General features: G+C 42.7%; 1 pseudogene; it reads right to left on the bottom strand.

Moving 5' to 3' along the window:
- Positions 1 to 576: 576 nt before the first annotated feature.
- LOC145396671 (5S ribosomal RNA) lies at positions 577 to 694 on the bottom strand (annotated as a pseudogene).
- Positions 695 to 24,633: the final 23,939 nt, after the last annotated feature.

Here is a 24,633-nt window from a genome sequence, read left to right as displayed (position 1 = left end):
AGTCCTATGACATGGGAAGTACGGTAATTCATAAGGAGTGAATTGCTATTAACAAGTTCTCAAAGTACACCGAAGTAAAGAATTAAATTGTTAAAGGGTTGACAGAGAGAGAGATTTGCAATGAGAAACAAATTGCGAGAACACAAAACAATAATCTAAAGTGATATGACAAACAAAAAAACACGGCGTAAATATTATGCAATGGAGAGAAATACCGTAGAAAAGAGAACAAACATACCACAATGATATGAAGTTATAATGTCGGTGCTGAAGTAAAATCACAAAGACGAAAGTAACTGGAAATAGTACAATAATTCACAAAATAATATATATATATATATATATATATATATATATATATATATATATATATATATATATATATATATACATATATATATATATACATACATATATATATATATATATATATATATATAGATAGATATCATTTTTTTTTCATTCATTGCCAGACACCATGTATCCCAAACGGGGTGGCCAAGGGCTTAGAGTTAATTGTTTTACAGGGAGGGGCACTAATCCTCCACCAACCCCACTTGACACGTGGGGAGAACAAGCCAACAGCATCTGGTGTTCCCAGACGGTCACCCATCCAAGTACTAACCAGACCCAACGTTGCTTAACTTCGCTGATCGGAGGGAAGCGGTGTACTCAACGTGGTATGGCCATTATATATATATATATATATATATATATATATATATATATATATATATATATATATATATACCGGTATATAAGTATATATATATATATATATATATATATATATATATATATATATACAGTAATCCCCGTACTATCCAGACGCCCACTTTCCGGACATCCCCACTTACTGGACATTATCGTCCTGGGATCCACTATTCCCAAAATGGTCCGAAAACTGCAAAAAAATTAGACAAAAATCTGACTTTTTCCCGCCCGTAATTTGAACTTGGCGCGCATGACGCAGGACAGCTTTGTTTTGGTGCATCTTTCCTCCGACGTCCGCTAGAGCGCCCCTGCATCCTCCCCACTTACCGCCCGTCTCTTGTCGTGAGTGCACGCTCGTCGTCATGGTTGCCCAAGCACTCGCTTTTGTGGTGGTGCCTTACCTGCGGCAGGCTTTCCTGCTGCTGTCTTTCCTCTTCTTCGTGTGTGTGATGATGACCCTGCCGCCTGAGAAGAGGAAGAGAGTAGTTTTGACTCTGGAGAAGAAGAGGGAGATATTGGAGAAAGTGGATGCTGGATGGTCTTCGTCACGCATCCTTTGTGAGTTCAACCTGGCCCAATCTACTTTGTTTGATATCAAGAGATCCCGAGACAAACTCATGCAGTACATGGCTGACTTCTCGTCGAAAAGCAAATGCAACGTGGAGAGGAAGATGATGTTTACTCCCAAGTATGCTGAGGTTGACCGCTCCACATTGATTTGGTATCGACAGCAACGTGCTGCTGGTGTGCTGGTGCATGGCACGGAGCTGAAGGCTGCTGCTGTAAAGTTTGCAAGGCTTCACGACGCCCTAGACATCAAGGCATCCGAGGGTTGGCTTTTTGCGTTCAAGTTACGACATGGCCTTACCAACCATAAGTCTCATGGCAAAGCTTTGGACACTAACAAGGATGGAGTAGAGGAGTTTCGGCACAAAGTGAAGGGCTTGATCGACAGGGAGGGCCTCACTCTCGGTCAAGTCTACAATGCCGATGAAACTGGTTTATTCTATCGCTCTTTGCCTACGAACACTCTAACCTAGGAGACAAAGAAGTGTATACCTGGCCGCAAGCTTTCCAAGCAAAGGATATCTGCTTTGTGTTGAGCTAATGCTAACGGCATGCACTGGCTTAAGCCCGTTATTGGTGGCCGTGCAAAGCAACCTTGGTGTCTTTGTGGGGTGATGGATGTCCTTCCTGTCGTTTGGTACCATTCCTTGCAGGCATGGTTCACAGCCCACATCTTCAAAGACTGGTTCCACTGCCATTTCATCAAGGAGGTCATACATTACCAGACAGAGAAACTGGGAATCCCACGTGACCAGGTAAAGGCCCTCCTTCTCCTCGACAATGCACCTGCCCACCCGTGCGACAAGGACTTGGTGGCTGAGAATGGCCACATTAGGTGCATGTTTCTGCCACCTAATACTACTGCTCTCATCCATCCAATGTACCAAGGAGTGATCGTGGCAATGAAGCGGCTATACTGACGGAAGTTCCTGGACGAGGTGATGGTTGTTCTCGAGGATGAGGACGAGCGCAGGGAGAGAGATGACACGCAAGGCCAGTGGACTTTGGAAAACCTTTGCCGCTACAACATCAAGTCTGCCACTTACAACTGGGCCAGTGCATGGAAGGAAGTCCCTGTCAAGACTCTAGAAAATGGTTGGTCTCGTCTGCTTCTTGGAACGGATGTGAAGCATGATTTCCTAGGTTTCGACATGGATGACTTCCATGCACGTCTACATGTGCATGGGGACAATGTTGATGTGGATGAAGTGCGTGAATGGTTGGATGACGATGAGGGCGATCCTGGGTATCAGACCCTGTCTGATATCGAGATCGCATCTTCAGTTGCAGGTATCAGTACCCACCTTGAAGATTCTGACGAGGACGGCGACGATGATGCGAACTCCTCTCAGCATGACACTACTCCAGCCATCCCCAAGTTGAGCGCACTCCGGGAACACCTAGAGTTCGTTCTGGACTACCTGGAACACCTGGACTGCGACAGGGAGATGGGGCCCTTGGGACTTGTGGAGGAAGTGCGCGCTTTCAGGCAGAGCATCATCAACCCGCCCCATCCTGACGTTTTCTGGGCAGTGGTACGCCCCAGTCCTGACATTTTTTACCCTTTTTTTTTAGGCTCAAACATTCGCTTTTGGTGAGAAACATCGAAAATTCATAGAGAAATCGCTCACCTGAGGTTTAAAATACTCGATCTAGGTACGAGTACCTCCTTACCTGACTGGGTTTTCTAACAGGCTGGCACCAAAGAAAACGAGTTCTATGGGAGGGTAACTATTTTATCCACTCATAAACAGTATTTGTTTATTTACTTAGTACGAATTTATATGTAGTACAAGAGTATATTGGTTTTCAAACAGTAATATAGGCATTATAAGCATTGTTTCACTCACTAACTCAACACCATTCATGACTTTTTTTTCCCACATTACCTGATCTTTGAGAGAAGTGAAGTTAGTGAATGTATAGCGAGGTTGGATGGTGAGGAATTGGGAAATGTGAGTACGTTTAAGTACTTGGGTAGTGTGATGAGTAAGGATGGAGGTTTGGAAGGTGAAGTGCTTGAAAGGATACAGCAGGGAAGAAAGGTTGCTAGTTCTTTGAAAGCAGTGATAAGAAACAGGGAAGTGAGCATGGAAGTGAAAAAGTTACTACATGACAGTATTGTGATACCAACTCTAACGTACGGAAGTGAAGCTTGGACATTGTTGGAAGGACGCAAGTCAAGAGTGAGAGCAGTGGAAATGAGTTAGTTAAGAGGAGCCTGTGGAGTCACGTGGAGAGACAGGCTGACGAATGAGGATATAAAGGAGCATTGTGGTGTGGATGTGGATGTGATAGGAAGCGTTATGAGGAACACACTGAGGTGGTTTGGCCATGTGGAGAGGATGGAGGGTGAAAGACTGACGAAGAGAGTGTATGTGAGTGAGGTGGAGTGGGGAAGAGGGAGGGGGAGGCTGAGGATGAGATGGAGGGATGGGGTGGAGAGGTATATGAGAGAGGGGGGTGTGAGTTGGGAGCAGGGGAGTGAAATGGCGGGGGACAGGGCGACTTGGAGGCGATTTGTTTGTGGCCACCCCAAACGGGATTGAGGCGTCTGGCAATAGATAAATAGACCTGATCATCATTTCTGACTGTTTCTTCCTCTAATGCTATGTAATCTTTGTCCTCCACATTGTCATCGATTGGGGAATCACTCTGGCCCTGAATGTCTTTATTGGCCAGGTCACTGGTAACAGGTGAATTGCCGAGACAATGGCGTGCAGGGGGGGGGGAGAGGTTATGTGATGTAAGGCATTGTCCCTGCTTGGCATCTTGTAGAGGAATAGAGGAAGGTGTCCCATGTATACGTGCCAAAAATCACTCACGAAATCACTCGCAAAAATTGAAAATTGTGCAAATTAGGGACCTTGCAATGTTGCTGCATTAATTTATGTCTCCAGGATATGAGTGCACATCATGCGAGGACGTGAATTCACGTCTCCGGGACGGGGCAGGTTAATCGTCAGAATCGTTGTTCCTTGTGTCAATCAACGATGGACAGCTTTTTCAGGCCCGTGAGCCCCGCTGTGCCCAGCCCTGGCTCCACTCCGTTGCCTCCCCAAGACAGGCCCTCATGCTCCGAGCCACAGCCCAGCACATCAGCCAAGGTGGAATCACCGCTCGACATGAGTTTGTGCCTATCTTCAGAGTCGTCTGCAGTGGGTACGCCATCACCACAACCCAGCGACGCACCCCTAGGTCACCTCCATGTGCTACTCTCAGACTCTGACAGTGATTAAACGGCAAGAACTTCTCCACTAGACCACACGGGAATTTAGTGTTGTGCAGTGAAAGAAAAACAGTGCATATTGTTAAGAAATTAGAATTCTGAGTGAAAAGAGACTGATTTAATAGACTTTCAATGTTGCTAAAATTAACTAGAGTGTGTTATGTTTAGAAAATGGATTTATGAGTGCAAAGACTTTAAGTGCAGAGTGCAACACTTATTTCATAAAGTTACAATGGAGCATAAGTAAGACAAGAGTGCGCAGTGTAAGAGAATGGACTTCTGAGTGTGAATGACTAAGTTCAGTGCAAGACTTCATGAACAGTGTACTGCAAGTGCTTCAGGAAATCCTTCTTACTGTCAGAGTCTGAGAGGAGGTGGTTATTCATCGAGATGGCCAGGGACTTGCTGTAAGTATCCAGAATGTTTCATATTGTACTGTATCGGTATTGTATTTTCCATACTGTACTTACCTCTAACACCTCATTTCACTCTTTTATGTCCCTTTCTGGTGTGAATAGGGTATTAGGTGCTATGCATGTGCAGTAGGGAGGTATTTCTCTGAGTTAGGGTCCATAAGTACCAGTCCAGGAGCCAGGGACTTGTTGTAAGTACCCAGAATGTTTAATATTGTATAAACTTACCTCTATAACGTAATTTTATGGTTCTTTTGCATTTATTTCAGTCTTTTATGTCCCTTATTGGTGTGATTTGGGTCTTAAATAGGTGCTATGCATGTCCAGAGGGAGTTGTATAGGTGTTTTTCTGAGTTAGGGTCCATAAGTACAAGTCCAGGAGGCTGGTGCCCACTATCTGGACAGGACCACTTTCCGGACATTCCTTTGGCTCTATTACATCGGATAGTGGAGGGATTACTATATATATATATATATATATATATATATATATATATATATATATATATATATATATATATATGTGTGTGTGTGTGTGTGTGTGTATTATATATATATATATATATATATATATATATATATATATATATTTATGTATAATATATACATATATATATATATATATATATATATATTTATGTATAATATATATATATATATATATATATATATATATATATATATATATATATATATATATATAAAACATATTTATACCCTGATTCGTGTGTCATGTGGATTGTTCTAAATTTCTTCAGTCACATGAATCGCGTTTATAAGCACAAAAAAATTCGCCAAAAATTAAGTTTCTGGCGGATTTGCGTCAAATTTTGGTGTGTCGTAGCGCTTGCAACGCTTTCTAATCGTAAGACATTGGCAACACTGAGCTGCCTCACGGGGCCCAGCATGTACCGAGAAACCTCAGTCTCTTCCAAGCAGCTAGGCAGTGGGGTTGCGTCGCATGTACTGTCCCTTTAAAATCCTACTAATTCTCCTCCTCCTGCCCGAGCCGAAGCCCCAATGGACTCAGTGTGATAATGCAATATTTGTGAGCATATTTGTATGTAATATTGTCGATGGAACATAGATATATGTCACGAAAAAGAATTGTGTCCATTATCAAGCGTAAGGCTTACACCTGATATGCGTGTTCACTGTTGCGGGGTTTCGCCTCTCGCCCTCCTCAAGGCCCTATCGCGTGAATACAAATATGTATATAATGAAGCCAATTCCTAAACTGTTTTTTGTGTGAAAGATATTGTGGCTGGCTTGGTGAAATTATGGAACTAGTTAGCATTGTGGACGCCATGAACCATAGTGTGGAATGGGGCAGGCATCACGTACAGTTTTTATAGTCAGGAAGGGAGAATTAGAGGTGTTTAGGGATGGAATTATTGTGATTCTGATAGTGAAAATGCGTATGGAATTGTGTGAAATATACGTCAAACATGCTGCGGGTGTTTGTGAAGGAGTGTGGTGTGTGCCAATACAATAGAGTTGCATCGTACTCTCCCGATGAAGGATGCTGCATCACAGTCAGGTTGAACCACAGTAAGGAAGGGAGTAATTGCAGAGGTTAGGGTGGAATCATTGTGGTAGTCATGTATTTGTGTATGATATTGTGTCAAGTGTAAGTGAAATGTGCCACGTATCCTCATGACGGCATAAATTATGGTGCATAGGGTAGGTGAGCGATTCTTTAGCGTCAGGTGTCCAGTGAAAGGTAACGATGCCAAGGAACGAGGGACGTCATTGAACAGGTACTGTACCTTGGTCAGACATTTAGTGAAAAATTATACTTTATGTAAAATATACGTGAACTGTGCCGTGAGTGTTCGTTTACGTGCATGGCGTAGGTGAGCGGTACTTTAGCGGCAGTTGTGCTGTGAAAGGTAACGATGCAAAGGAACGAGGGACGTCATTGAACAGGTACTGTACCTTGGTCAGACATTTAGTGATAAATTATACTTTATGTAAAATATACGTGAACTGTGCCACGAGTGTTCGTTTAGGTGCGTAGCATAGGTGAGCGATACTTTAGCGTCAGGTATGCTGTGAAAGGTAACGATGCCAAGGAATGAGGGACGTCTTTGAACAGGTACTGTACCATGGTCTGACATTTAGTGATAAATTATACTTTATGTAAAATATACGTAAACTGTACCGCGAGTGTTCGTTTAGGTGCGTAGCGTAGGTGAGCGGTACTTGAGCGGCAGGTGTGCTGTGAAAGGTAACGATGCCAAGGAACGAGGGACGTCATTGAACAGGTACTGTAAAATTATACTTTATGTAAAATATACGTGAACTGTGCCACGAGTGTTCGTTTAGGTGCGTTGCGTAGGTGAGTGATACTTTAGCGTCAGGTGTGCTGTGAAAGGTAACGATGCCAAGGAACGAGGGACGTCATTGAACAGGTACTGTACCATGGTCTGACATTTAGTGATAAATTATACTTTATGTAAAATATACGTGAACTGTGCCGCGAGTGTTCGTTTAGGTGCATAACGTAGGTGAGTGATACTTTAGCGGCAGGAGTGCTGTGAAAGGTAACGATGGCAAGGAACGAGGGACGTCATTGAACAGGTACTGTTCCTTGGTCAGACATTTAGTAAAAAACTATGCTTTATGTAAAATATACGTGAACTGTGCCACGAGTGTTCGTTTAGGTGCGTAGCGTAGGTGAGCGATACTTTAACGTCAGGCGTGCTATGAAGGGTAATGATGCCAAGGAACGAGGGACGTCATTGAACAGGTACTGTACCTTGCAACGCCGGGCAAGCACGGACGTCAGTGGACAGGTAGTGTACCTTTGAAAAACAATTGTTGAAATTTATGATTCTTATCTAAAATGTTTGTGTTATGTGCCACGAGTGTTCGTGGGAAATTTCGTATCATGTGTTGGGTGAACGTTTGGGGAAGGAGGGGAAAATGTGTCTGTATATATATATATATATATATATATATATATATATACTACACTACACTACAGGCACATAACATATCACACCTTCTATTCACGTCTTTAATAATGGCCGCTCCAATCTTACTGTCAAATGAGGTGGTACCTCGGATTGCCACCACCGGCAGGGTAGGGCTGGCAGCACAGGGTCCTCCCGGTCGCCATCAAGCGACTGTGCCAGCAGCGACTGTTGCTATTTCCGGGAATGCTCGTCGGCGAAGAAGTGACAGTGCGGCCTTATTCTTTACCAACATCCGCAGCCTTACCACAAATTTAAATCCATATCCCTTTGGCCCTTTTCCTCACAGAAGCACAAATCTCACCCTCAACCGATATATCTCCATTTTGTTTTCCCGGTTACCATCTCCTTACAAACTTCCGTAACAAGGGCGGGACCTGTTGATATATCAAATCCCAATATCCAGTTGACACTATTTTAAACTTCACTTCATCCAGTTTTGATTACTCATTAATATAAACTAAATTGTCAGAACATTACCAAATATACTTGTGTAGTTTATCGATCCCCCAATGCTTCTTTGGAGCCCAGTGTATTTGATTCCATATCCACTCAGTTGAGTAACCTTAACCTTGCCCTTGGCACCGAAATTACCATTTTGGGTAATTTTAAAATACATAATGTTGAATGGCTATTGCATTCTGCCCAGACTGACGACGCTGGTCTAGAGTGCGAGCTGTTTGCGGAATCGTTTAATCTCACTCAGTTGGTAAAGCAACCAACCAGAATACCTGATATTCCTGACCATAATGCCCATCCCTTGGATTTATTCTTGACAAATAATCCAGTTCAATACAGGATAGAGGTACTGTCATCACTTGGATCCTCTGACCACAATCTCATCAAAGCCTCATTAGTTAACCCTCCCACACATCCCCGTTCTTAACCTGTCAGGGTGACCCAGTGGCACTTTGATAGGGCAGACTGGGATGGATTTAGAAATTATCTTGCTGACATTCCATGGCAGTCTTTCTTCTCTAGTGATCCCAATTCTACCCAGTCCAACATTTGTGACTTAATACTAGCTGGTATGGATTTATTCATACCAAGTCAACAGTTCACTAAAAGATCAAACCCTCCAAAATGGTTTGATGGCAACTGTGCCAGAGCAACAGCCCAAAAGTCATTAGCATATAACTCTTACTTAAAATCAAAAACATCTGAATCACTCTCCCAATTTAAAATTGCTAGAAATCATGCAAAAGCTGTATTAAATCTATCTAAATCAAACTTTCTTCAAATGCAAGCATCAAAACTACTTAACAACCCTAATGACAATAGAATATTCTGGTCAACTCTTAATTCTTTCAATAATAACTTTAACAAGTCATCTTCCATTCCCCCACTAAAATCTTCAGATGGCAACATTACAAATGACCCGCGTGGGAAAGAAGATATCTTTGCCAGTACCTTTGCCAGAAACTCTACCATAGACGATACCAGCCAGAATGTCCCAGTACTAGAACTTGATTCTCCCGAAATTGCCCCACTTAAAATACAGACAAGATACGTAAAATCCATCCTAGACAATTTACCTACCAACAAAGCTCCAGGCCCAGATGGAATTCCGCCAATTGTTTGGAAAAAGTGTTCCCCCTGAACTTGCCTCTGTTCTGGCTAAATTATTCAGACTATGCATACCTAATTCTTTATTCCCAAATTCATGGAAAGAAGCCAATATCCACCCAATTCCAAAGAAAGGAAGTTCGTCTGACCCCTCCGATTACAGACCAATAGCTGTCACATCTTCTCTTGGTAAGGTATTTGAAACTATAATTAATAAGCACATTGTTAAACATCTTGACTGTCACAACTTAATTAGTGATAGACAATATGGTTTTCGCCACGAAAGATCCACCATTGACATACTCAATCTCTTAACTCATACCATCCATCAGTCAGTTGATCTTTTTGAAGAAACTCATGCAGTAGCTCTGGATATCTCTAAAGCTTTCGACAGAGTATGGCACCGTTCCCTGCTGTCCAAACTCCCTTGCTATGGCCTAACGTCTTTTGTTCCTTTGATTTCTTCATATCTTAGTGACAGGAAAATAAGAGTAAAAGTAGATGATGTATATTCCAATTTCCACTCAACTAACGCCGGCGTGCCGCAAGGATCAGCTCTGGCACCAACCCTATTTCTGGTTCATATTAATGATCTCTTATCTGTCACCCACAATCCCATTCACTCATATGCAGATGACTCTACGTAGTTCATTCACACTCAGACACCCATTGACAAAGTCTAATATCTACCTCTCAACTCAGTACAGCCATCTCCATAAATCAAGATCTATCTACGATCACTGAATGGAGACAAAACAACCTTGTCTCTCTTAATGCTAGTAAAACTAAATATATACAGTTTGCTAATAGACAGATATTGCCAGATTCGTACATTACCTTCAGTGCATCTCCAAAAGTATTGAAATTCTTGGCATCTCACTTAACAGTGCCCTCAGCTGGACCTCTCATGTCAGATCACTTGCTAAAACCGCCTCAAAGAAACTTGAATTATTGTACAGAATCCGTAACTTCTTCGCCGATGAGCAGTTAGCTATAATTTATAAGAGTCATGTGCGTTCTCAGCTTGAATATTGCTCACCCTTGTGGAACGGTTGTGGAGAGGTTGCATTAAGACAACTAGACAAAATTCAAAACAAAGTTGTTAGACTCATTAACAACCCTGACATTACATGTAAACTACCTCCTCTATAAGTAAGAAGGAATGATGCCTACCTTGCATTATTTTACTGATATTTTTTTTGGCAAATCCTCAGACGAAGTTGCGTCCCTGGTGCCACCTCTCCATGCCTTCCCTCGTGCTACACGGGCATCTGGTAGTGCTCATGACTGGAATGTCACTCAGCCATATTGCAGAACTTCTGCCTATCAGAATTTTTTCATTCCCCGAACTGCATCTGTCTGGATCTCGCTTCCCCAGAGTTGTTTCCCTCCAAATTTCAACCCACAGCTGTTCAAGTCTAATTGTTACAGATATTTCATGAACGGAGGATGCCAGTAATCTGGTGTATTTTTTTTTTGCTCATTTGTTTTTCCTTCCTCCATTCTGTTATTTATAATATATATATATATATATATATATATATATATATATATATATATATATAGATAGATAGATAGATATAGATATATAGATAGATAGATAGATAGTATATATATATAATATATAGATAGATAGATAGATAGATAGATAGTATATATATATATATATATATAGATAGATAGATAGATAGATAGATGGATAGATAGATAGATACATAGATAGATACACACACACACACATATATAGATAGATAGATAGATAGATAGATAGATGGATAGATAGATAGATATATACATAGAAATACACACACACACACACATATATATATATATATATATATATATATATATATATATATATATATATATATATATATATATATATATATATATACCAGTATATAGATAGATAGATAGATAGATAGGTAGAAAGATAGATTCATATATATATATATATATATATATATATATATATATATATATATATATATATATATATATATATATACATATATATGGATAGATAGATAGATAGATATATACATATATATATATATATATATATATATATATATATATATATATATATATATATATATAGATATAGATATATATAGATATATAAGTGGAGTAGACTGTAGCACCAGTCGAGCAGGGCAGTACTCCCGAGGTGGATGGAAAGCTGATGACAGGGAGTGCTGGAGCTCCCGTTTCATCAGCCCTCAGGACTAGTTCCTGACCATCCCCCTTTGCTGAACTTTTTCAGTGTCTCAGTTACACAGAGAGTAGGCCAGCATGCTCTCCAGTACAAATTTCTCTATCTATCTTCACCAAACTACATGCACAGTACACACTACACTTCCTATTCAAAATTCACCAAAATGGCGTCAATTCACCCAGCCTCGGAGTCCCCAGGGGGGGGGGACCATAAATGCCCCCGGCATCTGCCCCTCTCCCGGTGACGACTCGAGGTGCCTGGAACCACTGTCTGACTCTCTTCTTCTTCATTTCTGCAACATTCGCGGCCTTTCATCTAACTTTCGCTCTGTTGAGCACCACCTCTCCTCCTCTAAACCTCACCTTCTTTTTCTAACGGAGACTCAGCTGTCTGAGGCAACTGACAGCAAACCCTTTTCTGTATCCTCCTACTTTCTCTATACTCATTTCAAAGCCAAAGGTGGCTGTTGTGTATACATACGCAACGACTTATCTTGCTCTCGTGTTCCTGAACTTGATTCTTCTGAATTCTCCACTCTCTGGCTTCGGCTTTCCTGTCATTCTCTGACTAAATATATCTGTGCTGTTTACTTATCCCCTAATTCTACTGACTATCAAAAATTCTTCGACTATCTTACTTCTACGATGGAACACATTCTGTCCATTTCTCCTTTCTCTGAAATCTCCATTCTTGGAGATTTCAATGTTCACCACCACCTTTGGCTCTCCTCTCCTTTCACGGATCCACCTGGTGAACAAGCCTACATCTTTTCTATCCTTAATGACCTAGAGCAGCTTGTACAGCACCCTACCCGTATCCCTGACCGCCTTGGAGAGAGCTCCAACATACTTGACCTCTTCCTCACAACTAATCCTTCTGCTTACTCTGTTAATCTTTTCTATCTGTTGGGCTCCTCCGATCACAACCTGATTACCTTAACCTGTCCTATCGCTCCAGTACGGCCTGCGGACCCTCCAGGGAAACGTCGTCTCTGGCATTTTGGAGCTGCGGACTGGGAGGCCCTCAGGCAGTACTTCTTTGATTTTCCCTGGAATGATTATTGCTTCCATGGCCGTGAGCCATCTGAGTGTGCCTTGCGCATTACGGAGGTTATTCTCTCGGGCATGGAAGCATACATTCCTTTCTCATATCCTTTGACTAACGCAAGAAAGCCTTGGTTTAATCACGATTGTTCTAATGCTGTCCGCAACAAGGAGAAGGCCTACAAAAGGTACCGGAGCCAACCCACCCCTGAATCACATAATCTTTACGTTTCTGCCCGGAATCGTGCTAAGTCTGTTCTTCGCTCTACTAAAAATAATTTCATCCATACTAAATGCTCTCAACTCTCCAACTCGAATTCTTCCCGCTCCTTCTGGCACCTTGCCAAAAATCTTTCTAACAACTTTACCTCATCATCCTTCCCTCCTCTTTTCTACTCTGATGGTTCTGTAGCTATTTCTTCTACTGATAAAGTAGATCTCTTCGCACAGACTTTCTCCTCCAATTCCACCTTAGACGATTCCGGTGCTGTTCCTCCATCACCTCCCCCCTCTGACTTTCTCATGGCTGACATTAAAATTTCTTCAGTTGATGTATTTTCTGCCATTACTGGCCTCAGTACTAACAAGGCATATGGGCCTGATGGGGTCCCTCCATTTGTTCTCAAAAACTGTGCTTCTGTGCTTACACCTTGCCTAGGCAAACTATTTCGCCTTTGTCTGTCAACTTGTACCTTTCCTTCTTGCTGGAAGTTTGCTCTCATTCAGCCAGTCCCAAAGAAGGGTGACCACTCCCAACCCTCCAACTATCGTCCAATTGCTTTAACGTCCTGTATTTCAAAAGTTTTCGAGTCAATTCTTAATAAAAAAATTTTAAGGCATCTTTCCTATCACAACCTTCTTTCCGATCGTCAGTATGGGTTCCGTCAGGGACGCTCCACTGGCGATCTTCTCACCTACCTTTCAGACTCCTGGTCATCCTCCTTTCGGGACTTTGGCGAAAGCTTTGCCATTGCACTTGACATCTCAAAGGCTTTCGATCGAGTCTGGCATAAATCTTTAATTTCCAAACTGCCCTCCTACGGTTTCTATCCTTCTATCTGTGCCTCCATCGCTAGCTTCCTTTCTGGTCGTTCTATAGCCGCTGTCGTAGACGGCCATCGTTCTTCTCCTAGATCTATCAACAGTGGTGTTCCTCAGGGCTCTGTCCTATCACCAACTCTCTTCCTCTTATTCATCAATGATCTTCTAAGCTGTACATCTAACCCTATCCACTCATACGCTGATGACTCCACCCTTCACCTTTCCATTCGGTTCCCGCAACGCCCATCTCAACAGTTACTTCAAGAAACAAGGGATGAGGCTATGGCACACCTAATGTCTGACTTGGCTCATATCTCTGACTGGGGTAAAAATAATATGGTTGTCTTTAATGCATCTAAGACTCAGTTCTTACACCTGTCAACCCGACAAAATCTTCCACAGGTATACCCACTAATGTTTAATAATATTCAGCTTAATCCTGCATCATCCTTGAACATGCTTGGGGTTTCATTTACTCGGGACTTATCTTGGAAAGATCATATTACATCTCTTGTAAAATCTGCTTCCAAGAGATTGGGTGTGCTAAGCCGACTCCGCTCTTTCTTTACCCCTGCACAATTGTTGACTCTATACAGGGGTTTTATCCGCCCCTGTGTGGAGTACAACTCTCATGTGTGGGGAGGCTCCCCACATACAGCTCTTCTCAATAGGGTGGAGTCAAAGGCTTTTCGTCTCATTAACTCTCCTCCCCTTACTGACTCCCTTCAACCTCTGTCTCTTCACCGCACTGTTGCATCTTTATCTCTTTTCTATCGCTACTTTAATGGCCACTGCTCCTCTGAACTGTCTGCTTGCATTCCTCCACCTCTACGACGGGCGCGTAGCACCCGTCTGGCAGCAAACTCTCATCCCTTTTCTGTCCAGCTCTCTAATGCAAGAGTTAACCGTTACTTCCAGTCTTTCATTTATGCAACAGGTCAGCTCTGGAACTGTCTCCCTCTGTCTGTATTTCCTCCTGCCTATGATCTCCAGTCTTTCAAACGTAGTGTGTCCAGGCATCTCAAAATGATCGGATCTTGAATTTGGCTCTCTATTGTATTTTGTTTTTCTCTTGGAGGGAACTGTTACTGCGGGCTCTGGCCTTTGGTTCCTTCTTCCTCGCATAAAAAAAAAAAATATATATATATATATATATATATGAGGGAATATATCATATGTTGGGGGAACCTTCAGATATTGTGAGGGAGTGTATTATGTGTGTCGCGAAACTTTGGAGGAGGGCTGAAAAATAAGAAAAATAAAAAATTACACACACACACACACACACACACACACACACACACACATATATATATATATATATATATATATATATATATATATATATATATATATATATATATATATATATATATATACATATATATATATATATATATATATATATATATATATATATATATATATATATATATATATATATATATATATATGGCACACACCCACGGACGCCAGTGAACAGTTATGAGATTGTGAAAAAACACTGAAAAGTTATCCATTATGTGAAGTGTTCGTAAAATGTGCAGCCATTTCCCGTACAGAAAGATATAATATGACGTGTGTAGTGCTACTCTCAATGGAAGGTGTTGCATGACAGTGAATAATATCTCTTCTTTTTCAGCAGAGAACCTACAAAGCTCAGACTTGACTTTCTGTATTAGTGATTGCCAAGGTGGAGAAGAAAGGTCTGTCTTCTGACCAGTGGCAAAAGGTTCTCTTTGAGGAGGAGACCGAGAACGAAGTAGAGGACGAGCTGAGCGATGTTCCAAGTGAGGAGGAATGGGAAGAGGTCCAGGATGATTCTCCTTGGGCGGCATTGCCCGTGCTTCAAGAACGACGGGAGCAGACACCACCACCACCATTGTCAGGACTATCGGCCCAATCATCATCTTCACTTGGACGACAGACATCGCCTTTGCTTGGACCTCTCGCTCCTACAGCCATCATGGTCTCTCCACCTCAAGCCTCTAGTTCCCCCTTGGCCGAGCCTATGTCACTGGAAGCTGGGCCAAGTTACATGACACTGGCACCTGCACGGCGCGCATTGTCTGTGGTGCAACTGGTGCAGGAGGCGACTGTGTCGTCGTCCCCTGCCCGGTTGACAAGAGCGCTGTCTCCAACAGCAATCATCCCCCCTGACATTTTCCAGCAGCAGGAGACAGTCTCGTCCTCCTCATCGTCGGAACCCTCACCACCTCGACGAGGCCAGTGTGGTCCATGGCCCGGCTATGGGGGGGCGGCCAAGGGGTGTGCAAAGAGGAACAAGGGTGTCAGTACGCTGACCCACTGCTACCAATGCAGGAGGTGTTGCCGCAATGGATCAAGGATGGAGCAGTGGCCCTTTCACACCAGCTAATGGGCCTTTCACAGGATACCCAGGAATGAAGGTGGATCCGCCAACAACTCTCGAGTTCTTCCAGCTGTTCTTCACGAGGGAGTTGTTGACGTATTTCACCCATGAGGCCAACAGCTACGCGTCATTCCTGCGGACCGCGTTGGATGCATGGTTCATCTGCAATGAAGAGGAGATGGCCAAGTTTCTGGGGCTTTACTTTTTCATGGGGGTGATGCATCTCCCAAGCATCCGGGACTACTGGATGAGATCCTGCCTCCACAACTATCCCCTCTTTACGCAAGTGATGAGTGGAAGGCGTTTCGGGGCGATCCTGAAACACTTCCATGCTTTCAATTCACTTGCGATACCCCAGGACAATGAAGACCGGCTCATCAGGGTTCGCACGGTGATGGAGTACCTCCTTCAGCGGTTCCAGAACACCTACTTACCCGAGGAGCACCTCAGCCTGAACAAGGGCTCACTGCCGTGGAAGGGGCGCCTAAGCTTCTGCGTGTACAACCCGATGAAGCCCTCAAATATTCCATCACGCTGTATATCTTGGCTGAGGCTACCTCGGGTTACATCTGGAATTTCGAGGTGTATAAGGGGCAGAAGAGAGCGCTGGAGACCACTATGTGGAGCCTCATAGAACTGCTGAAGGATCAGGGATACAGAGTTTACATGGACAACTATTATAACTCTATCCCTGTGCGAACGCCTCTTCAGTGCAGGAACTTACGTGTGTGGGACCCTACGCCTGGCAAGAGGAGCACCAAGGCAGCTGCAGGACATCGCCAGGACCATGAATCTACCAGTGGGGGGCATGACAGCGATGCACAAGGACAACGTGATGGTGTTGCTGTGGAGGGACAAGTTCATTGTCAACATGGTCTCCACCTTCCACAGCACAAGCACCATCCAGAAGCAAGTTTGAAGGAAGGCCAGGGCTCCTGACGGGAGGACAACCTATGTCCAGAAGACCGTGGACAAGCCCGTCGTGGTAGATGACTATAATCGACACTGGTGGGGTGGACGACTTCGACCAGATGGTCCAATACTACCCCATCCAGCGGCGGACCGTGAAATGGACCAAGAAGATCACCTTCTACTTCATCCACATGGCCATTTTCAATGTGTTCGCCCTGTACAAGAAGTGCTCAGCGGATCAGTCAGTCTGCTTGAATTCGTGGAGGAAATAATGGACAAGCTCCTCTACACTGATGAAGCAGAGTGGCCCGCATCAGGGCACGTCATCCACCATGCCCCTGACCTTCCAACTCAACGGCCAGCAGGACATCCAGCACCTGTGGCACCTGCTGTAGCGCCAGCACAGGTGCCATCACCACCGGCTCCTGCACCAACACCACCATCTCCAGGAGGAGGGCCAGGACAGGAGTCAGCACCACCATCGCCTGCAGGACCAGCACAGGTGCTGAGAGAAACTTCACCGGTTCCTGATCCGTCGGGAGAACCTGCTGCCGCTGCCATGCCCGGGCCTGCAGCTGCACCTCCAGGACAACAGGGCCGGGGAATGCCAGGAGGACAGCCAGCCACACGTCGTCGTTTCGTTGATGACAGAGTGCGGCTGGATACGACACTGGGCCACTGATGGGAGAGGATCCCCAACCGGAGGAGGCTGCGGTGCACCCTGTGTTCCCTGGCGAAGATGAGGAGGGACTAAAGTCACATGTGTCCTGTTTGTGATGTGGCACTGTGCGTGGGTGATTGTTTCGAACGGTTCCATGCCTAGCGCAGTATTCCCTAGTGCAGTGTTTACACACACACACACACACACACACACACACACACACACACACACACACACACACACACACACACACACACACACACACACACGCACACACACACTAAAACACACACACTAAAACACACACACTCACACACACTCACACACACACTACCACACTTACACACACACTAACACAGACACACACACACTAACACAGACACTCACACACACACACACACACACACACACACACACACACACACACACACACACACTACCACATTAACACAGACACTCACACACACTCACACACACACTACCACACTTATACACACACTAACACAGACACACACACACTAACACAGACACTCACACACACACTCACACACACACTACCACACTTACACACACACTAACACAGACACACACACACTCACACACACACTAACACACTTACACACACACTAACACAGACACACACACACACACACACTCACACACACACTACCACACTTACACACACACACACACACACACACACACACACACACACACACACTACATACCTCCTCATCTTCCAATCCCACAAGGTCCTTCAACTCATCAACACCCCTGGAGGAAGTGAGTTCTCTAAATTTTGTTGATATGTATATTGACCTATTATCATTACCCCTATAATTTTCAGGCAAATAACCGTCTTCTCCTACATATTACACATATGACAGAAAGTAAAGCTTCATTAACAGTAACATGGAAAAAGTAGTGTTCATGTGTAGTAGGTTACAATCATAAAAAAACAACCTTGGAAGATTTTACAGTATGTACATTAAAAAAAAAAAAAAAAAAAAAAAAATGGGAGCATAGTCTTTAGGCAAAGGGGGAGAATACATTTTTTTTCTTCCCTCGCTAGCGGTAAACTCGGAAGCCCTAGGAGGAGTAATCTCACTTTGTCGGCCAATTACTCGAAAACTATTGAGCGTATCGACTTCCTGTAAGAACCATGATAAAGAGCAGTAAATTCTACGTATGTTCATTTGCAAAATATAAGCCTTTGGGAGCATTTTCTGTTGGAAAAGTTGGGGGAACAGCCTTGTTTTTTTTCCTCGCTAGCGGTAAATTCGGAAGCGCCGGAGTAATCTCACTTTGTCAGCCAATTACTCGAAAACTATTGGATGTATCGATTTCCTGTAGGAACCATGATAAAGAGCAGTAAATTCTACGTATGTACAAGACATAACAATGTAATATCTATGATAAGAAATCGTTGTTACGTAGGCGGGAATATTGCGTATGCTATTCGCACATCACGAAAGTGACGTACGGACGTGAGTTCCCAGTCGTTTTTGGCGATTTACTCGAAAACTATGAGGCGTATCAAAATAAATGTAGGTCATTAGAAAGCTGGTGAAATTCTGCATAATATTATGGAATAAAAACATAACATGTGCGAAAAATTTCAGAGTTTCAGCTTGGTTTTTTCAAAAAATGGCTTTAAATTTTTGGCTATTTTCTCCAAAACTACAAATCTTATCACAACCGGATTTATCTCTTTAGAAAGCTGATGAAATTCTCTATAAAAACTTCTAATAACATTTTCCTGTATGATGGAAAACATTCGAATGGTAGTGTTGGGAAGTGAACTTGACGTAGCGAAATGTTTATTCACGGCCGCTGAATGTTGTTTTATTCGGGTTTCCCTGTTTTTTTGTGGTGCTTGTCAGCTAGAACAAACATCGACGAATAAGATGATATAGGTTTCATTGCAGTAAATTGATGTTTGGGTGGCGAAAATAAGGAGAGAATATGTGTTATTTGCCGCGAGCGGGCAGCCGGACCGGGCGGCTTGGCAGATAAAGTCGTGCGCCGGTATATATATATATATATATATATATATATATATATATATATATATATATATATATATTTTTACGGAACAGAGATAATGAACACTTCAAGTGAGAATACTAAAATCACTACTGTCCCGCAAAGTTCCAGGTTCAAAACAAAAGAGTTAGGTAAAATTACAAGTTAAAGTTTAATGCTCAAACTAACGACTAAACATTCAGGACTCATAAGGATAATGTAATGGCAAAAAACAGGTTAAATATATGGTTAACTACAATAGCCTCTATTAACACGAAATTAGCAAGAGTAAATTTATCTAAGTCAGCCCTGATAAAATGAGAAAACCGGATAATGCTCAGTTAATGCAAGATATATTATTACAGATACAAAATATTATTAATAATGGCTGACACAAAAAACTCCACATGAATCACAAAAACCTCACCAGGCCCACGAACCAACACCTTATGCTATACAGTACAAGAAAAAAAGGAGCAATACTTATACTCAAATTACACAGCAGCTAGATGGTTGGAGACTTCCTGAGCACTCACAAAAATAATAACAACCGTACAGGGGAGGACAGAGATGTGAACAAAATGAGGAGCAGATCTAAGTGGCAATTAATGCAGAGACTGAGCTCATTATATAGGGGCCGGCAGAGCTTGATACAACTTGTAAGAAGGACGCACAAATGAAGCCATAGGGGACAAAGAGTTGACACTCCTGCTCTGAACAACAGAAAGAACGACTTACTCTACTATAAGGGAGGAGAAGGGGGGAGTGAGGTAGAACACGGAAGCTTGGTCACTATGGAAGTCACGAGGCGAATCGTGATCAAACATGCAGCATACTGTACCTTATAATTATACAAAGGATGATGAAATCATAGGCTATGTAACACCTCCCCACAAAAAAAAAAGAAATTTACAAAGGAAATTTCTTATTACTCTAAAACAATCTGTCTAAAGTCTAGATAAGCAATCTGCGATAACATTTTCTTTCCCCTTGACATGTTGTATGTCTAATGAATACTTCTGAAGAAGTAGACTCCATCTTGTCAATCTCTGATTTTTATCTTTAAACTTAGTAAGGAATTTCAGTGGGTTATGATCGGTATAAATGACTATGGGGTCAAAACCAGAACACAATAAAATGAAAAATGCTGTAAACCCAAAATCAAGGCCAAAAGCTCTTTCTCAATAGTTGAGTAGTTCTTTTGAGGTGGAGTGAACTTCTTACTGTAATAAGATACAGGGTGTTCAATACCCTGATCATCCTCTTGCAACAAAACAGCTCCAGCTCCTGTATCACTTGCGTCAACAGCCATCTTAAAAGGCTTAGCAAAATTTGGAGTAGCGAGCACTGGCTGACTCAATAGGATAGCTTTAAGTTTGCTGAAAGAGGATTCACAGTTATTGGTTCAGACAAATTTAACTCCCTTTTTCAGTAGGTCTGTAAGTGGTGATACAAGAATTGAAAAGTTAAGAACAATTCTCCTGTAATAACCTACCATTCCCAAAAATCTTTGTAGCTCTTTCCTACTTTTAGGTCTGGGAAGATCACTTATAACCTGAACCTTAGCTGCTGGTGGTGCAACATGTCCATCACCAATTACGTACCCAAGGTACTGAACTTTAGCTTGACCAAACTCACACTTTGATAAATTAGCTACAAGATTAGCCTGAACCAAACGCTCAAGAAATATACTGACATGGCATAGGTGATCTTTCCAGTTGTCACTGAAGATTAATACATCATCAATATAAACAACACACCCTGCCAAACCCTCTGTTACAACATTCATGAGCTTCTGAAATGTGGCTGGTGCATTCTTCATACCATATGGCATTACAGAACATGCAAAAGTCTTTCCTAGTGTTACAAAACATGAGATCTCCCTAGCACGTTCAGTCATAGATACTTGCCAGTATCCCTTTAACAAATCAAACTTACTTATGTACCTAGCCTTTCCAATCTTGTCTATGCAATCTTTCACGCGAGGGAGAGGGTAAGTGTCTGCTTTGGTTATCTGATTAACACGTCTGTAGTCGATCCAAAGCCGCTGTGACCCACCTGGCTTAGGGACTAGAGTGACAGAACTCCACTCGCTCTGACAGGGCTCAATCATCTTGTGGTCCAACAGGTAGCCAAGCTCCTTCTGGATGAGAGGAACTTTCACTGGGTTCACACGGTAAGGAGGCAGTTTAATTGGCTTTGCGTCTCCAACATCGACATCATGCATCAACACAGTGGTTCTTCCTGGAGTGGCACGGAACACTTGCGGGTACTCCTGCAGTAATGCCGAAAACTCCTGCCTTTCCTCGGGAGCTAGATGAGAAAGCTTAGTCTGGAGATCATTCATGATATCAGGATTCTTCCCCAAACTATCATTCAGGCTCATGCTGCATGGGAGAACTTCACTTGCAGACTCAGGTGGAACAGCTACAGTGCAGACTGGGTTAGTTTCGTCCCGCCTGTGATATAACTTTAGCATGTTGATGTGACAAAGTTGCTTGTTCTTTCTACGATCTGGTGTGGCGATGACATAGTTGACATCACTGAGTTTCTTCTCCACGAAATAAGGACCACTAAACTTGGTTTGAAGAGGTTGCCCATGCACCGGTAGCAGAATCAAAACCTGATCTCCTGGCTGAAAGTGGCGTAACCTGGACTTCTTATCATACCAAGTCTTCATCTTCTCCTGAGCAGCTCCTAAATTCTCTCTCGCCAGCTGTAAAGCAGTGGACAGCCGTTCTTTGAACTTCATCACATACTCCAGCAGGTTGACGTCATCTTCCTCCGACAGCCAGCATTCCTTGAGTAGCTTAAGGGGTCCTCTTACTTCATGGCCAAACAGTAGTTCAAAGGGTGAGAAGCCCAGTGATTCATTAGGAGATTCTCTTGCGGCAAATACAACGAATGGAAGACCTTTATCCCAGTCTTTCTGATGTTCCAAACAGTATTTCTTGAGCATCGATTTGAGTGTTTGATGATATCTCTCCAACGCTCCTTGGGTCTGGGGATGGTAAGCTGAAGACGTGATCTGGGTGATGCACAACTCTTTCAGAGACTGCTTGAAAACATTTGACATGAAATTACTTCCCCGGTCTGACTGTACCTCCTTGGTCAGACCAAACTTTGTGAAGAAACCTAGCATATCCTTAACCACGTTCTTTGCTGAGATATTTCTAAGTGGAATGGCTTCAGGATAACGAGTAGCCATATCAATCAGGGTCAACACATAAGAAAATCCTGAAGAAGTCTTAGGAAGAGGGCCCACAATATCCACCAACACACGGGTGAATGGCGCCTCAAAAGGAGGAATGGGAACTAGAGGTGCAACCTTTTTGGTCTGATTACACTTCCCCACAACTTGATAGGTGTGACAAGACTTACAATACCAGGAAACATCTCTGAAGATACTTGGCCAGTAGAAATGTTTCAAAATGCGTGCCACAGTCTTCCTCACTCCTAGGTGTCCCGCCAAACTGGAATCATGAGCCATCTAATGATATCCTGCCTACAAACACGAAGGATGACAACTTGATGTACAACCTCCCATTCACAGTCGGCTGATGCTGTTGGGAGTCTCCACTTCCTCATAAGTACTCCTGACTTTATATAATAACAAGTAGAAGCACCAGCTGACTCTTCCTCACTGCAAGCAGAGTTAGCTAGACCTTTCAACTCAGGATCAGCAACCTGCAACTCAACCAACTCTTGGCGAGACAAATTATCAACACTACGTGGTACTGCCTCATCTGGTGAGTGGTCCAAATTAGCAAGAAAAGTGTCAGCTAGGATAACATCATCATCATCATTATCCTCTAAGTCACCAGTAACTTTAGACTTAGCCCTAGTGACAGCACATGCAGAGAACACGTCAGGGATATCACAATCCTGGGTCGCAGTCACTGGTTCACTAGACAACTGAGGAGCTGGACACACTTGACTTCCACCAATATCATTTCCAAGTAAGAAAGTTACACCTGACATTGGGAGTGTCTCAACCAACCCAACCATAACGGAACCATTAACAAAACCAGACTCTAAATTCACTCTGCACAGAGGGACAGAGAAGTAATTATTCCCTACACCTTGTAAGATTACAGTTTCATCAGAGGAATTAACATTAGAGCCTAGAACACTGGTCAGCATAAGGGATTGGCAAGCACCTGTATCACGATATATTTTAACTGATTTCCTGTTATTATTGTCCACCAGAGGACTGACAAAACCATCAGACAGGAAATTAGCACATGAACTCTTGAGAGTGTCACCCACGTTACTGCTCAAAAGAGGAGCTTCATCATGAGAATTTAATTTACCCCTCAAAGCAGGTTCATTTAACTCGGTTAAAGAATTCTGGGAACTCTCAAGGGTGGACACTAGACCAATTGACTGAATATTTAAAGACTCCTTTTTGTTCACATCACGCTGTCTCCTGAAACATTTCTCCGTAGTATGACCAAGCTTACTACAATAAGTACATTTACTTTTCTGAAATCTAGAGGTGAAGCTGGTATTTACTTCCTGAGAAACATCATCTTTATTCTCTTTCCTGTTACCTGTACTCTGAGTAGAGGCAACGTACTTACCCTCAGCTTTCCTTTTTTCTTTAGAATATCTCTTGTGAGTGAGAACATATTCATCAGCTAAAGCTGCAGCATCAGACAAATTATCTATTCTTTTCTCATCAAGATATAGGCTTACATCTTTATTAATACACCTTTTGAAGTCCTCCAGCAAAATCATCTGCTTAAATTTATCAAAATCAGATTTTACATTCTTAGAATTTAACCACTGCTCTAATAGATCTTCTTTGATTTTTGCATACTCAACATGAGATTGCTTATCTTGCTTATAAGTTGTCCCAGATTTTACTCTATAGGCTTCAGGAACAAGCTCAT

Source organism: Coenobita brevimanus, chromosome 38, assembly GCF_032717465.1.
Source record: "Coenobita brevimanus isolate Jiangsu-jjx chromosome 38, ASM3271746v2, whole genome shotgun sequence".
NCBI lineage: Eukaryota > Metazoa > Arthropoda > Malacostraca > Decapoda > Coenobitidae > Coenobita > Coenobita brevimanus.
This window is presented reverse-complemented; position numbering and strand designations above follow the sequence as displayed.